Genomic DNA, 16,145 nt, shown 5'->3' on the forward strand with positions numbered 1-16,145 from the left:
GCTTTTCTTGCCAATAATGCACTGCACTGGAACAACATGCCATCTCCTTTGCATAAAACAATCAGCTGCTCCTTCCAGCACTCGCAGGCCATGGTTAATTTCCACAGGGACCTTTTCAGCTGTGATTTAGTCACCTATACAGAGGGGTCATGAGCAGTTGGCAGAGACTAGGTTGTACCTAACTCTCTTCACAGACAGTGGGACTGTTCTATCTTTAGCAGAGACATTGCAGAGCTTTTCAGAGCTGTGTGTGAAAGAGACAGTTTCCCCTTCATCAGTGTTTGTGGTTGCCTAAAGGTCACCCGGCTGCCTTTCGTTTTCAGCCCAGATCTGAGGGGAAGATCTCTTTTTTCACCCTCATTCTGCAACAAACATGAATTCTCACGAGTTGATGGTGTTTCCATACTCCAGTTCTCATGGTATACATGATCAGGGGCTGGGGTGCAACTAGCACTTGGAAATATGAGCAATATCAGGCCACATCTTGGCATCACAAGGGGAAAATGCCATGGAGTTAAATAGGACCTGGATTTGGCCCAAATCTACAATGGAGACATGGTCTAGTGGTTAAAGCACAGACCTGGCACTACTACAGACTCTTTGGGGGGATTCTGGGTGAATCATTTAGTTGTCTAAAGTTTGGTATCCACAAGTAAAGGCCACCTTTGAAAACATGGGCCTTAACTAATTCGTGCCTCAGTTTCTCCATGGGTTAAATGGGGGGTAAAGATTCTGACCTACCTCATGGTAAGGATTAGTTCATTAATGCCTGCAGAGTGTTTTGAGTTCCTCAGACAGAGGGTGCTATATTACTCTGATTATTATTCACATTGCCATGACTTGTGAATTTCATGTGTAGCTAAAACCTTTTTATAATGCAAACAAGCCCAGGGCCCAATCCTGCTCCTAGCAAAGTCAGTGAGAGCTTTACCATTGACTTCAATGGGAGCAGGCGTGTAATCAAGAAGGTTCTGCCTCTTGTTTTTGCTACAGTAAGTGTGCCAAGGTCCTGATTGGTGCTGAGCAGCCACAGCTCTCAGTGACTTCAGCAGGGAGCTGGGCAGACTCAGCGCTGCTCAGAATACATCCCATTGTTTATATTTCTGAGACCAAAACTTAGCTTGCTGACTTCTTGACGTATTCCCCCTATTATTTCATACCCTGCTGCAATTCTCATAATGAACAACATGACAGCGCCCCTCTCACGATGGCTGCTCATGATGATGACAGCAAAGCAGGGGTCTTTACACTAAAAATGCAGCATACATTTGGCCAGGCCTGACGATGAAATGACTAATGAGCTATTTCTGAACTGGCATATTGGGACAATCATGTGTTACTCATGAGCTCATGTTTTAGATATTGTCTTTAATGGTCACTTTAATGAACATTTTCACCCACCATCTAGAGACCTAAAAACGCAATGCTTTAAGGTTTGAATCGTTGGCAGTGGCCGGCCAATCACATAACATTTTCTGCCAAGTATCTCTGAAGCATTACTACTGGCAATGTAAAAATAGCTGATGAGTGAGTATGTCTGTTACTTGACACTGCATGGTTATTCTAATACGTATATTTGCTTCTTCCCCAGCATGAACTCCATTTGGTTTCCCCTTGCCTGATATCTATTTAAGTACATTTTAGTAACTTTGAATTTCTTGCTCACTTCATTTCACCTGGCTAGGCAGGTCTGTGAGGGCTCAGAGCTTGGTCTTCTCTACTTTTTGTTGTTTTGTTTTCAGTTCTTATTCCCATTAAAGAGTCATATTAAAAAGGGTATCCTGGAGCATATAAATAATGGGAAGTGTTAGTAGTAAGCTAACTTTTCTATAGAGCGGGGTAAGTTTTTGGCTTAACTGAAGAAAGCACAATGCTGTACTATTTCTGATCAGGAAACTGGATCACAGAAGGTAAGGGGGAAAATTACATGGACTTTTTAAAACAGGGAAATGATGCTGTGTGTGTGTGTGTGTATGAGCACGTGTGCACTTGAATATCAACTGTGCAACTGATCAGACGAGAAACATTAAGCAACATTTATATTTTTCCCTACAGTAATTAGAGGTGAAAAGACTCTTTGGTTACTCTTGTCCATCTCCTCCCACTCTGCAGAATGCAGGATTGTCCCTAGTCTCCAGATGGAAAGTTGTTGGGTTTTTGTTATTTTTCACGTCAGTAGTGTTTATGCAATAAAATGTAACGTTATATGGAAAAAATAGCTCGATGCTTTAAAAAGGTTACTAAGTTGTTATGAATGTCTCTTTAAGTGTGTTGTTTAACTGTATATTGTGCTGTAAACAACTTTAAGCAATACAAATAGATTTTGTTTTGCAGCTGGTTACTACATACACAAAAGATAGTTCTAAAACTCTGGGGGGGGGTATGTGTAGGGTTTTGGGGGATATTTTTCCTTTTTTTGACAAATGGAAAAATTCTATGCAATGAGCATGCTATGAGTGCATTAAAAAACAAAGACAGGTTTCAGAGGAACAGCCGTGTTAGTCTGTATTCGCAAAAAGAAAAGGAGTACTTGTGGCACCTTAGAGACTAACCAATTTATTTGAGCATGAGCTTTAGCTCACGAAAGCTCATGCTCAAATAAATTGGTTAGTCTCTAAGGTGCCACAAGTACTCCTTTTCTTTTTAAAAAACAAAATAGTTCAAATGTGTAGGCAATGCAAAGGGGCCAATATAAATGACTGGGACTATGACATGTATCCAATTTTAATTGCTGGAAAATTTCTTAAATGACATGAGCTTTTGGAGGGCAGTTGTTACAGGAACGTCTCAATCTGCCAACATAGGGAACCGTGTTTTATTATCCCAGCTGCAAAGCTCATCAGCGCAAAAAAAAAAAAAGTCCAAATAATTCAGATGGATCTTGAGAATCCAGACTGATTATGCTTAGTTAATTAATCTATAATTAGGCAGCCCTTTAAGAGAGCTGAGGAGGAAAGAGGATTCAAACCCTGGGCCTATGGGGCTGATGGAAGCTGAATTTGCCATTGAGATGTTTAATTTTATACTGGTATTGGTCAGAGGGACACTGCACTAGTTTACCACCATTGCCAAGACGCAGGCTGGAAAGAAAGAATGGGGGAAATAGAGAAGGGGTGTAAAGGAATGGAAAAGAAGTAATAATCCTGGGGTCAAACGCTGAAGCCCGTATACTTTTTTTCTTAGTCAATGAGATTTTTATCTGCACAAAGACCAAAACTCCTGAGTAAGGACCTGAAGGTTTAGCCTACAGAAAAATATTGATAGGTAAAATTGATCCCATTGTATTTTGGACTACACACAATTAAATCTATCTATCCACCATGTTTGTCGCTGTGGTATCTGAATGTTTTCAAATTATGTGCACGTTATGCCTCCCACTCCCAACTTGGTTAGCAAACTATTTGTAACAGGGGCTTATCTACTGAATTTGAAGGCCACAACAAAAAGTGGGTAAGAAATAGCTATATCCCTGCAGTGTAAACCAGAAATTGATTACCCTAATCCTTCATTCCTACCTGTTGCTCTGAGCTGTTTGCCTTGTCTGCTCTCAGGATTTGATTGTCTGTGCTGGTGTTACCAGTGCTGAGCAAGGGTGCAGATCAAAAAGAAATCAGAGTCAGGACCAGAGAAATTCCACTTGCCTGAAATGCGGTTTTGTTTGTTCACTTTATCCAGGTTTATTGATATAGTGAGAGTTGCTTGACCAGGCAAATTCAACCGCTGGGGTTTTTTTAATCTATTTAGGATTTTGTTCTCTGCATATAATGCAGTGGAGTGTAGCATGCAAGAAGACACATGAAGTTTTGTGTATCTTACATGTCCTCTATGTATGCCATTGTGAGAGGTGTTTGTGGAAGTTGTGTGTTGTGTTGCACCGTGAGGTGGTTTGTGTTTCAGGATCTGGGTGTGTGAAATATTTACCAGACGCGTATGGCGTATGTAACCGAGAGCATGTATCTTGGGGTGTGGGCGTGTGAGTTGTGCACTGGTGGTGGACAAACTTTGCCTAGAGGCAAGTGGTTGTAACTCCACTTATTTCAGTGAAGTTGTGCCAGCTGCATTTGGCCTGAGTTGGTTGTTTGCCACGAGCTGGCTTGTGCAAGCTGTGTGATTTGGTGCACATTCATCAGGATTTGTGTCTAGATACAACATGATCAGATGGTGAGTGTTGTGCTGCCTGTCAGGTGTATGTGCACTGCTTGTGTGTCCATGTGTTTTGGGGGTGATTGCCACTTGCATAAAGTCCTGGCCCTGTATGAAGTGGGTGGCTCTGATCTTTGCTCCCTTCCAGAATCCATTTGAATCCATTTGTGAGATCATCAGAGGGTGCCCTCTCCCTTTGGACTTAGGATTATGGCTTCCCCTTCTCTCAGAATTCCCTTGCTGTCCTCCCACATGGTCATTGATGGACATGGGGAGTGTTTCTTTAACTGAGTTCCCTATTGCCTGTCTCCTGGGCTTGTTAATAGTGATGTATGCAGAGGCACTAATTGGGAATGATTAATCTAAATATTCCAATGATGGAATCCAAGTAATCTAGTCACAAATAGAAGAGGCCCGGTGGCGGTGCAGACTCATTTCCAAGTCTCTCACCTAGCTACATCCCAGCAGCGCTTCCTTTACATCACAGCCCCCCCCCCCCCTTTCCTTGCATTGTGTGTGCTCTCAAGTGTTACTTCTGGAGCTATTTGGAACAATATGCTAGAGATTTGGATCAGAACAATGCTTGGAAACTTCATATCTCATGTCCTACACTTAGATGGGGGGGGGAGGGGGCGGAAGCCCTTTAATTTGTTAGCAAAGTCTCTAAAGAAGCTTAACAAGATTAACTCTGGCCATGCATCAAATTAATGTGTGAAGTCAGCAAACGGCAGAATCTGCCAGTTCACAGCTACTGTAGATCCTGCCTCTCCAGCTCTGCCTCTGTCATCAGCTTTCATTGGATCACACATGTGTTGCCATACCTTACAGTCAGTTCTGCTTGGGTATCAGCTTTATTTTAGATTACATCCAAATTAGCTCATTTTGATGTCCCCCTTTGCCCTGGCCATGGTATATTTCAGCTGTGTGCGCCATGCCCTTGTTTGTTTTTTTCACTGTACAAGACATTGTGTTCCAATGCACAGATCTAGGAAGAAATGCCACACAACGTGATGTAGCATCCACACAAAGTAGTGTAGGTATACGTACTGCGTCATGCCAAGGGAAAACATAGATCCTGCACCTATGGAAAATAATGGGAGTTTTGCTATTGATTTTCGTTGAGGCAGGCTTGGGATTTTAGTGGAGAATGGACCAGCCCCTGTAATCGTTATCCAGGCAAATCTGTCAGTCTTTTTGCTTGAGCCATTGTGGAATGACTTAGAATTTGATATATGGTATGTTTCCACAAAAGGGTTGGATTGAGAAGTAATTTTGTTTACCTGCGTGGTCTAAGTTCTTGAGCATGCCTTTGAATTGCATGTAGAGATGTACACATAGGTACACCTGGGCCCAAAAGGCTCCTGATTGGAGGGCGACCATCTGCTCAGCAGGACCGTGGAGTCTGTTGCTGCCTGTTTGCACTGAGCGGTGCTGTTTGTGACACACAGCGTCCAGCAGTAGCCAAGCACACTTCTGGGAAACAACCTGGTTTAAGGCCTTTTCCATCCTCTCAGCCAGGCAGGTGGGAGAGCCAGGAGTGAGGAGATCTGCTAGCCAGTTCCCCACTCCCGCTGTGTATAGGAAATAGGGAAGGAGGATCAAATGAGAGAATAAGTATCTTACAATAATGCCTTGCTGGGTGGGTTCCAAAATTCCACGTTTGACCCTGGATTAAACACCTGCTGTGGCAATGGATGCACAGAGAGGGAATGGGCCTTACTGAGGTGATGGCGAGTTATGCAGTATACAGGATGGGTGAAAACAAACTCATCTATGAGCAGGACTAGATTCTGGTCAGAACTGGATACTTGTCATTTTTCTTTGTTTTTATAATAAATTTCTAAAATCAAAAGCAACCGACTGTCAAGGTCTCCGAGCATTGCCTTAAAAGAGAGCACAGGAACTAGGACATAGGCACAGCAGCGCTGAGAACAAATCATCAAATCAGGTTCCCAAAGAGGAACAGTAAATCCTAGGAGCCCATCAACTATCTCCCAGAAAGAAGCCCACACCAAACGCAGCCAAAGAGGAAACAGGAAGAACATCCACGTCACAGAGAAGAAGGCCGCTGGTGGGTTGCTCATTAACAGGAAGAGAATCCAAGAGCACAGCTCCCTCAAGAAAGAGACAATAAAAGAGAGAGAGAAAAAGAGAAAAGGCCCTGTGTCCTGTCCTCTCAAGGTTATTTCATGGATGAGCACCTGTTCCACACACCTCTCCAGTGCTCTGTAGGCAGATGGGGGCCTATGGTGTTTAGATGTTGCTTGTAATTATTAGACTTGGGAGCACTGGCTGTTGGGAGTCTGAAAGGACAGGGAACAGGAAGGAGGGGGGAAGAGTTGAGAGGCTGGGAGAGAGAACAGAGGGTGCAGCAGCAGCTTGGTAAAGAGGTTTCCACTTTGCAAATAAAGTCCTGTTGAAGCTTGTTAGTACCTTGCCTGGTTGATACAACAGGGCCCTGTCCTCCACTAGACTGGTGCTATACTCATTTCATATGATTACAGTTGAGGCAGGGGCAAATTCTGAGGAGGAGGATATAATCAGAGGGAAGATATTACTATGTCAAATTGATTCCTTTGTAATTTTGGCTCACACACGCTGGCATGTATATGAAGCTTTCGTTCCTTCCCCACCCTCCCCCTCACTAGGTTGGCAAAACACTTGTGACAGGGCCTAATCTGCTGAGCTTTGAAGGCTACAGCAGGGAGTCAGAATGAAATAGCTGTATTCCTGCAGCATGCGCAAGAAACCTTGGAAATTGAATCTCCCAGCCCTGTATCCCTATCGGGTCTGAGCTGTTTGCCCTGCCAGCTCTCAGCTCAGCTCTCGGTCTTATTTCAGTTGTTGGGCTAGTGTGCGGGTGTGGGGTGGTGTCGGTGGCCTGTGATAGACAGGAGGTCAGACTGGATGATATGATTGTCCCGTCTGGCCTTACGTACTATGATTATGTCTGTGCTGGTGTTAACTAGCACTGAGCCCGGGGTGCATGGAAATGCAGAATCGCCGGAGAACAAGAAATAGTGAGTCGGATCCAGACTAACAGTAAAAGGCCTAAAGTTTGGTTGCACTTTTTCTGACACTGGTTATTACTAATGACTCAGATGCCAAGGCCTCTACTCAGGCTCAAATTCTGCTCCCATGTACCTTGCTGTAACTCTGCCATAACTCCAGTGGAGTTGATGAAATTACACAGGTATGAATCTGGAATAAAGGAAGAAATTCGGCCCTCGGTTTCTGTCAGAACTTACCCAGACAATCTCCTGGGTGTTTGAGTAATAACTGAGTAAAGACCTCAGTCTCTGTCCCATGAGTGCATAAAGAGGGGCTGGATTTGGAGAAACTGTTTTTTATCTGCTTATGGCCTAATTCTCCACGGACTTATACCCCCCTGAGCCCAATGAAGTTCCATGGGATGCAGGTCAAGCTAGACTCTGGCTTGGTGTGTAGGATGTAGCCTGGAAGTGCTGCGCCTGGTGCCTGTTTAAGAAGGATGTTTGATGGTTTATGATTGTGCTGCTGAGAAATTTTCTGATGAATCACTTGCACCTGTCTGACAAGCCAGATTTGCTATTTGCAGCTAGGGTATGTTTTCCCATGATGCATTTTGAATGAAACCTCTGAATTTGCATTCAGTGATGGAGGATCAGGGACAGGTCCTCAATAAATAAAAGTGTTATACTGTTTTTGATAAAAACTGAAACACAAACTTCAAACCTTGCTGTCCATTTTGTGCATGAAGGAGTTTGGGTTAATAAACCCTGCGATGTTCTGGATTTCACAGGATCTTTAGAAAGTTCTGTATGGTTCACAAATCATCGTAGACTCGTCCAAAATGTTTGCTTGGAAATATTAGACACAGCCCTGCAGTAGGAGTTAAATGTACTTAGAAATTTATTGGCTGCACTCAACACCTTAGAGGATCCAGAAATATGATTTTTCCCCTCCCCAAGAAAAATAAGTGCAACAAAGTCCCTACTTCAACAATCAAAAAGAGCAAAGTAGGGATAGAGGGGGAGCCAGCAAAAACCAAGTGATTGCAGCACGTCTGGTCAATGGTGCCAATTCAGATATTTCTGAGTGAGGGGAGCAAATTCTGGTCCCAACCCATACCAGCACAGACCCTGTTCTAGTCCCTGCTTGCCCTCCACAGGGACCCTGGGTCTTTCTCGACCAGGGAGTCTCCTCTCTCTCTCACCACACACCCAGGGTGGCTAGGAGTCAAGTTCTCAGAAGATGGCCCCATACTCTGACATACAGGAACAGACTCCCCAGGCCCCAGGTCACAACACCATTGGGCAATTTGGTCTGGACAGAGGGGTGGCTGGGCCAAATTTCAGTCGCGTTGTGACCACCGCAGCAGGAGCAACGCTCTGGCCTGCTCAGGCAGCAGCTGTACTGATGTAGTACAGGAACACTGCTTAACAGCAGTCGGGGCCCCTAACTCCATGGCCTATGGAACTTTGAGCAAGAGCAAAAACCTCAAGGGGGGCCACATTCACCCTCCCCAGGGCTTCCCTTGACTGACGCCACTGCATCTTGTTAGTTCCTCAGGTTGTGTTTGTGCATGGGTGGGTCTGAACTTCCTTCTGGGGCGGACTGGAGTTCAGACACTTCACTGACCTAAGGCTGGACTTGAAAGAGGAGAGGGCGGAGGTGTAGTGGATGGGGTTATGCAGTCCGGCTCAGGTGGATGTCAGTCTTATATTCCCCAACTGGGATGGATAAATCTACCAAGGTCAGATGCTTACTGCACATACTCTTGTGTAAGTGACAGGGGGAAGTGCCACGGGGTCCCCATCCTCTGGTTCTCACTTTCCAGAGTTCAGTAGCATTGCAGTCTCCCCATGACTGCAGCTGTCACTCTGCCGATCTGGGTCTCTCCTTCCAGGGCCTTCTCTATCTCTGCTTCTGGGCCTCTATCTACCTTTGCTTCCAGGCCCTATTTCTTTCTTTCATCACCTCCCTCTCTGTGGGAACTTGTCTTCCACTCGTGTCTAGCTCCAGCACCTTCTGCTGCGAGTTTTGTGTCTTTTGACTCTGCTCTGGGATCTTTTGCTTTCCTCCGCTCTTTCTCTGGGAAATGTCATCCTTTTCCTTTTACTGAAGAGGGGAAGACAGGAGATGAAAACCTGCCTCCATGGCCCAAATTTTGTCACTAGAAAGGAGGTTTGAACCCACACATCTGACTCTGGAGAAGCTCTACCACAGTCTCGGGGGTGGGGCATGAATCTGCTGTTTCAGAGAGGGACAGAACCGAGGGGAATCCTCAACTTACCCAGGGTGGTGGTGGATTCTCAATCATGGACAATTTGTAAATCAAGGTTGGATTTTTTTCTGCTCTAGGAATTATTGGGGGGCAGTTCTCTGGCCTGGGTTATACAGGAGGTCAGACTAGATGATCCCAGTGGCCTGTCCTGGCCTGGGAATCTGTGAATCCTGGTCTCTGTGGGATCATCCCCCAGCACAGCCACAAGGATTTCTCTATACAAGATAAAACTGGCCTGTGGATTTCTGATCTGTGTTGTCAGCTCTGATCCTAGGGATCACATGGAACTTGGCGGCTCTCCATTAGCTTTGCCACTGCAGAGATCCACCATGGCATACCTCTCCTCCAGTTAGTTATTTAATGGCAAGAAACGCCTGCTCTTCAGTCTCCAATGCTTAAATATCATCCGCTTGTGTCAGTCCCAGGGCAGTGCACATGGCCCCTGTCCTGTGGCTCTCTAGGACCCTGACGCTCTGCTCTCTGCCTTTCTGTCCTGTACCTTGCCACGTTCCCCACACTGGTTTTGCCTCTTCATTCCTGGTTATTTTTGCACTTCATAGGATCTTATTTGCTTCAAAGGTGATGGGCAGGGCACAGGTTCTGGAGATGGCATAAACAGGAGGAGCAAAAAACCTTTCTCAGTAACATGCATTGTGTTGCAAGCAAATCTTTTCCTCCTTCCAAACGAAACAGGCCACTTGCTAGGATTTCCTTTGTTGAGGGACATTCAGGGGGTGCTAAATACACTGTGGCACCAACCTCTACCACTCGAGCTAAACAGCCGGGCTTGATAGCAGGGTGCTGTAATAGACCCACCTCCTCTATAGGTCAGGTGCCACAGGGGACATATAACACACACAATGAGAACTATGCTTATCTTTCACGTCACGCTCGAACTTCCTCCTAAGCAGTGTTGCCAGCTCTCATGAATTTAACTTAAATAATGGGATTTTGGCCACTGCTGGTGCCAGGCTTGGGATGATGTGAAAAGCTGCAGCATTCACGTGCATTTTGGGAAACCAAACCAGGGCGCAGCACTTCCCATCACAATGCCCTGTAGGCTACAGAGCATGCACTGATCTCCAGCCATGACTTCTAGTGCTTACTTTTCTTCTGACCGCTGTCGATATCTCTGGGCCCGTATTATTAGCCAACATTTTATATTTTCAGGGGAACTTATAAAGCAGATTCACAGCTAAGATAACAGAGGACTTGCACAAGGTCACTTCAGGCAGAGCTGGGAATTGAAACCATGGTTTTAATAAAACAGATCTAACTCTCATCCACTTTGCAGTCTTTCAAAAGGAGCATGTCAGCCAGATTAAGTGTGTGTATATAAACTCATGCTACTACAACCACTAGACCACATTCTGCTCCAAGAGCCAGGAATAGAAACCAAGAATCCCAATGCCGTGTTTTACTGATGTCTCACAAATACTTGTGTAACCCACTGGCAATGCATGTGTTGCATCTCCCTGTATGGGCCCATCCAGGCAGAGAATAACACAGTAGTCACTGCTATAGTTGGAGCAGATGAGGTCTGTAGTATGACTGGGAAGGTTTTGTATTTAGAAGTAGGTTTGGATATTGTGCTAACAGTTTGTTTTACTGTTGCATTTTTATTATTTGCATATGACAAACAGGAGAGGTCCCTTTCTGAATAGAGCGTTGCAGATTTAGCATGTGCTTGACCTCTTAATCCATGCTAACTTTCAAGTGCAGAGAAGCCTGTGAGATTTTTGTTTGTCTTGGCAGAGAATGGCACGCCCTGCCGGTGTCGGCTCCAATGGATCTGGATGTAATAAACCTTTCTTTCCAGAAAGCAGCCTCAGTTAAAACAGTGTCAGCTTAGCGCTTGTGTAGAAATGAATACCCTCAGAGTTATTAATGAGCAATGAAAGCTTGCACCTGTAGATCACCTGTTTGGAGCCTGCCCAGCTCAGCAGGGATTAAAAGCCATTCCCATCTAATGGAGGTTTGGTGGCCCCTACATGAGACTAGTTTAGTAAATCCTACCTGCAGATCCCATATCACAAACTCCCCCCCATGCTTTGCAGTAAGATCTTAGGGTGTGTCTTCACTGCAGCTGGAAGCAAGCGTCCCCATCTGTGCAGACAGGCTCGTGGCAGTGGGGTTTGAACTACTGCATTAAAAAGAGCTGTGTGGATGTGACAGCAGTGGCAGAAACTCAGCTAGCCACTCAAGCTTGGATCCCAGGGGTAGGGAGGACTTGAGTTCGATAGTTAGCCTTAGCCTCTGCCAGTGCCCTAGTGTCCACACAGCTATCTTCAGTGCACTAGGGCCAGACCCGCTACAACAAGTCTGTCTAGCCAGGCTGGGAGGCTCGCTCCCATTTGCAGTGTAGACATGCTCAGAAGGGCAGGAACCATTTCTTATTATGTGTGCGGCCAGTCCCTAGCGCAATGGTGCCCTGCTCTCAGTGGATTCTCAAGTGCTCCTGCATGGGGGAGCAAAGTCGCCATACTCACTATAAACCTGTGAGAACCGGCAACGCAAATTGTCACAGACAATTGGTAAGGAGAATTGTTAAAAATTTGGGAGTGACCAAAAAGCATGATTTAATTATTTCTTTTTAAAGCTCATGATTTTGGTGGGGGTCTGACTCATGACTTAAATGTTGGGGCTTAGCAATACTGGACAGATTTAAAATCCCTCGGCTTGACATGTTAGTCACAACGTCACCTTGTGGCTATGTTCCCCCTTTACTATGTTATGATCACAGTTGCTTAGCCAGACCCCCTCACATAACACAAGAACAAGAGGTCACCCAATGGAATTAATGGGCAGCAGGACTCACAGTCAACCTGTGGAACTTGTTGCCATGAGATATTGTGAAGGCCACAAGAATAACTGGGTTCCAAAGGCATTAGATAAGTTCATGGAGATAGGTGGATCAATGGCTATTAGCCAAGATGGTCAGGGATGCAACCCCATACTCCAGGTGTCCCTAACCCTCCAACTGCCAGAAGCTGGGACTGGGCAACAGGGGATGAATCACTCAAAATTGCCCTGTCCTGTTCATTCCTCTGAAGCATCTGGCAGTGGCCACGGTCAGAAACAGGATATTAGGCTAGATGGACCATTGGTCTGACCCAGTCTGGCTGTTCTCATGGTCTTATGAGTAACACACAGGAGTTGGCCATGGACGTAAATGTAGTTTGAGTCACACAGGGCCAAATTCTGCTCTCAGTTACACTGATGTAAATCTGAAGTAACTTTCCTGATGTCAGTATAGTTACTCTAGATTTATACCAGTTTAACTGATAAGAGAAGTTGGCTTGAAGTCAAGAAGAGCCTCTGCTATGGTTCAGAGCAAGCTGTCCAAGATACCATTGTTAGAGCAGATCTTCAGCTGAAATGGAGCTACACCCATTTATACCAGTTGAGGATTTGACCCAGGGTTTTTCCAAATCATCTGCCACTGCAACATTCAACCATGTTATACTTGGATAGTTGGAAGGCACGCACACTACTTCTAACATCATTGTTGCCTCCCTGATCAATCTCTGCATTCACAATCCTTGTTCTGGTCTGGAGGGAATCACTGAAACATCTCAGTCCTGATTCTCCACGGTCTTGCACCTTGTGTAGTTATATATACCTCAGCAGTGTTGGTGCAGTATGCTAATTCCCTCCCAGCCCCAGATTGGAGAAATCCGATTGGTTCCCATTGACAGCCACTTTGTGCTCACTTTGCATAACTGCAGATGACCCCACAGGGGGTGGGACAGGGTACAGGCCTGCTCACATATTGCACCTTATGGTCATCTCCACCCAGAAATTCTCTTTCTGCAGAGCCCATGGAATCCTGTCTATGTGGCACACACCCTTCCGCCATGCCTCGGCCTGTCGTTGCTGTGGATGTCAGAGCTAGGAATTACACCCCACCCCACCCCCCACAGTTATTATCTGATCCCAGGTTATTTCAAAACACTTCTGAGGCGGTTTTAAGTTACACCGTGGGCTGACACAGTCCCCAGCAGGCCCAGGCTTCAGGGAGCACAAAAATGACCTTTGATTCCCTACCCTCCGTTGCGGTGAGCAGAGCTCTGATCGAGCTGAGACTGTGGCCCGTTATGTCCCGGGGGGTCTCTTCATTCCAACCATCCCAGCTCACCCACTGTTAGGTTGAGACTTCACACACCAGAGTAGAGGTGTCTGTGATTTTCTATGTACAGAAGCTTTGGGTTCTTGTCTCAACCCGACAGTGACTCACTGGGTGACCTTTAGCAAGTCATTGAAGCATCTTTGGCCCAGATCCTCAAAAGGTATTTAGATGCCCGACTCCCACTAAAATCAATGGGAGCTAGGTGCCTAAATAGCTTTCAGGAGTGGGGCCCGTGTGCCTCAGTTTCCCAATCTGCAAAATGAAGATGATGATACGGTAATAAATGACTGACCACACAGGACTTCCTAGTGGTCACTGTGCTGAATAGCATGGCCATGTGGAACTATCCCTGCTGTTGCCAGGAAGAACTCTGATCCTCCTTCTCCAAAGAAACAGACCACTACTCCTTGAGCCAAAAGAGAACAGCCATTAGCTGTAAGCAATGGAAACCTATGACACATGGGGGAGCAATTCTCCTCCCACCAAACAGAGGGTTGCGGTGTGTGTGTATGCACAAGCAATGGCCAGTTCATTAGAGATTGATCTGCTTCAGCAGGGTATGTGAGAATTAATTGCTATTTGCAAAGAGCTTAGGAATCCTCTGATGAGAGGCTCTGGGGAAGTAGTAAGTGCAAGCAAAGCACTCCATTAAATAAACCTCGCCCAGTATTCACCCTGTGGATGCACATTTTGGAATTCCTTGCAGACGAATATCATACAGCAAGTGCCACATGGAGAAATCATCACATAAAAATAAAAAGATACCCACCCGCCAGGGCAAGGCTGGGCTGATGACTCCAGGCTGCAATGTAACACGCAGGGTCCCTGCCAACATGCCACAGTGATGCATCATGGTGCGACATTTCAACCAAACGCCGACCCAAAGGAGAAAAATAAAAACCTGTCTTCAGATATTGCAGCAACAGTGATGTCACAAGCCTTCAGTCAAGTTTACTGCTTACCTAGCCCCTGCCCAAAAGCTGACATTCAATCGTTGCCAGAACAGGAATAGCCTGTGTAACCTTACCTCCTAATCACAACTGGCTAGGCATGGAAGAGCTCCACTGACAACCTGCGATAAGTCAGTTAGGAAAGAAACTCAGCCTTTTTACCCAGAGTTAGCTCCCTTAAATATTCACATTTATACACGTGTTTTAATTATTTCAGATCAGAGACGAGCCTACACTGAAAACTCTGTGCTTTAGAGTATTGTCAATCCACCTCCAAACTTTATCCCTTGCTGCAGCCTCTACAATAGGCCAAACACAAAGTCCCTTGAATGGAACAATTTGAATTCTGATCCACGCCTGAATTTTACAGCTATTTCAAATGTAATTCCAGGGCCTCACTGAATGCAGCTGGCTGCCATGTATGTGCAAAAGGGTAAAGGAATGTGGCTTCACCAGGTTAGTCAGTGGGTTATAAACAGCTTCTTTGTCCAATATTTCAGCTGTTGTATCATGCTGGGTGACTTTAGGTTGCTGACATTCTGATCCTCTAACAGATTATGCTGTATTCTTAAAATGCTTATCCCTTTATTTCAGTTTTGCCACTTTAGAGGGCTTTCAGTTACACTGCAATGATGAAAGGTTCTTCGAGCCAGTGTGAACACTCGGTTGCTACCGCTGTTACTACTTCACATCTGTACACAAAGCACCCCACATCTGACTCTACCTGTGCGCAAACTTAAAATATGTTTCACGGCAACAAAAAGGCAGCGTGGGCCCCAAAAACACCAGAGCAGGTATCTAGTCAAACCCAGCCATACAGGACACGATCTAGAGGTTCCTTATACATACAACATTCCCGCTGAAGTCAGTGGGAGTTTTCCCTGAGTCAAGACTAAATTGATGCTCCCCTTAAAACCAAACTACAAAGGAGGAAAACACCTTGCACCTCACCCAGCAGTGACTGTGGAGTGATGCACTGTGGGTTTACTTGCTGGTGAAGCTCATCATCACATTGATGGAGAGCCTTTCTAGAGTTTCTAGGGGTCAGCATTGGTAAATTCCCAAGAAGTGAGAATAGTTTTGTTTTGAGGAGAGTGTGTATCCATGAGCAGGGAGAGTCTATCAGGTGGAGCCCACATAAAGGTTTTCTGATCCTGTTTTAGCCTAGTTGCTAGGTTCTTCATCCCAGTGCCAGGCCTGCTAATGGTTAAATCCAGTTTCAGTGCTTTTTCTAACAGTAGTTAGCTGGTTTTCTTTCCAGGTAGGTGGCTTACTCTCTTAGGTCTTAAAACATCAAGACTTGCTCTTCTGTTGCTTGTGCATTGGCAGTGAATCTTGTCTTTATTGCCAAAGACAACAGTGGCAAAAAGGCACAAGAGCCCAACCGGGCAGGTAGATATTGAATAGATATGGGCCTGAAATCAAAGCACCAGATCCGGACCTGGCTGAACTTGGGTGAAGTTTGGATCTGGATTCAGATCCAAACTTCACAGTTGGTCCCATCTTTATAATGGGCTGAACCAAAATCCTGGATCTGAATGCTGTGGGAATGTGCAGATCTGGATTCGCTATCTGTGGCTTGATCCCATCTCTAATACAGAATCTGTACTGTTTCCTTTTTCTGATCTTTGCTTATCCTTTCTGGTGAATATGAATC

At 45.4% G+C, this 16,145-nt stretch overlaps 1 protein-coding gene across 4 annotated transcripts in view; it reads left to right on the plus strand.

Moving 5' to 3' along the window:
- Window positions 1-1,343: 1,343 nt before the first annotated feature.
- The window catches only part of C7H10orf71 (chromosome 7 C10orf71 homolog), a 28,380-nt gene continuing 13,578 nt past the window's right edge, over window positions 1,344-16,145 (plus strand). For 3 of the 4 annotated variants that reach the window (XR_007357807.2, XM_048859165.2, XM_075130736.1), the window contains exon 1: window positions 1,606-1,910. The gene's annotated coding sequence lies outside the window, so the exon portion shown is untranslated. Of the gene's footprint in view, window positions 1,528-1,605; window positions 1,911-16,145 lie in introns of those variants that run through there. The other variant, XM_048859166.2, reaches the window with a different exon arrangement.

This window comes from Caretta caretta, chromosome 7 (genome assembly GCF_965140235.1).
Source record: "Caretta caretta isolate rCarCar2 chromosome 7, rCarCar1.hap1, whole genome shotgun sequence".
Lineage (NCBI taxonomy): Eukaryota > Metazoa > Chordata > Testudines > Cheloniidae > Caretta > Caretta caretta.